The 1,182-nt window shown below is 32.5% G+C and overlaps 1 long non-coding RNA gene across 1 annotated transcript; it reads left to right on the top strand.

The window, feature by feature from the left end:
- Nucleotides 1-25: 25 nt before the first annotated feature.
- Nucleotides 26-837, top strand: LOC114358328 (uncharacterized). The gene is made up of 3 exons (XR_003656369.1): nt 26-172; nt 282-344; nt 731-837. It is a non-coding gene; the product is annotated as an uncharacterized LOC114358328 (long non-coding RNA).
- The last annotated feature ends 345 nt before the right edge of the window (nt 838-1,182 follow it).

The following is a 1,182-nucleotide window of genomic DNA, read 5'->3' as shown; positions in this document are numbered from 1 at the left end:
GTCACCCTGTATAAGCAATAAAACCAGACCAAGAATGCTTGATGAACAAACGATGAACTAAAATTTCATTTGGAGGTTATGCCATGACATAAATGCATTAAATTAGGAAGATTTGTATTGGATGAATTACCCAGATAGCAATTAAAACAACTTCTGTTGATAAGAACATTTGGTAAGTACCTTTAAAATTTAAAACCCTCAAAATGATTCTAACCCTATCCTCTGACGCTTTTCGACTAGGATCAAATAGAAAGACCTAAAAGTTAATTATTTAATTACAGATTTGTGGAATCCAGATACTGTGAATGTACATGTAATTGATTGACAAGTACACATTTGACAAGGTAAATTAATTTTATTTAACAAAGTAGTGCAAATCTAGAAACAAAACAGACAGTAGGTAGGTATGGTAGATAACACAGATCACTTGTTTATCTGCTGTACTCTTTATAATATTAGTGTAGAATGTAGATGATGTAGGGAGATTAGATTATAGTTCCAAAATACTGGACTGTCCTGTCGATGACATTGACAGTGGGGCGCCACCGTCAATACCGGATCGCTGGTTCAGATTTTTGCCATGTTGGAAACCATATAGTTGAACGAGGTAGCGCCCCCCTGTCATTGAGTTTGGTGGGACAGTTCAGCGTGGGTCATCTATACAGTCTTACGGTGACATGTGCATCTTTTTGCTCTAAATTTATTTACATACATTTCATATATTTTACAGGTGGTGAGAAACGTGTAGATCTGGCCTGCTTACAGTGGCTATTGGATTGGACAGAACCAAAGTGAGAGTTAACGTGTGAATTTATGGAGAACATTAAACTATTTTACTATAAGAGTATTTCTCAAAAAAAATGTACATTTTGAAAAAAAAAAGTGTGCCTTGAAACAGTTCAAAAGTTTTATATTTATAAATCATCACACAAAAAAAAAACACACACAATTTTGAAGGATGAATATTAATCTTTAAGATAACGAAGAATTATAGCTATAATCCTACTTATTACCAAATATTTAGATATTTTAAAAATAGTCCTTTTTTACCTTTCATACAAAAACCTGTTTGCCACCCTAGCTTTTTCATGTATTTTTGTTTCATAAAATGCGATACGTTACTAAATTATTGTAAATTTCTTTGTATTATCGTTCTACAGTAATTGTAGTTTCTGTATCAAA

The sequence above is a fragment of the Ostrinia furnacalis genome, unplaced genomic scaffold, assembly GCF_004193835.3.
Source record: "Ostrinia furnacalis isolate ACB-3 unplaced genomic scaffold, ASM419383v2 OfSCF3848, whole genome shotgun sequence".
Classification (NCBI taxonomy): Eukaryota; Metazoa; Arthropoda; class Insecta; order Lepidoptera; family Crambidae; genus Ostrinia; species Ostrinia furnacalis.
Note: the sequence above shows the minus strand (reverse complement) of the source record. Positions and strands in the feature narration are given on the sequence as shown.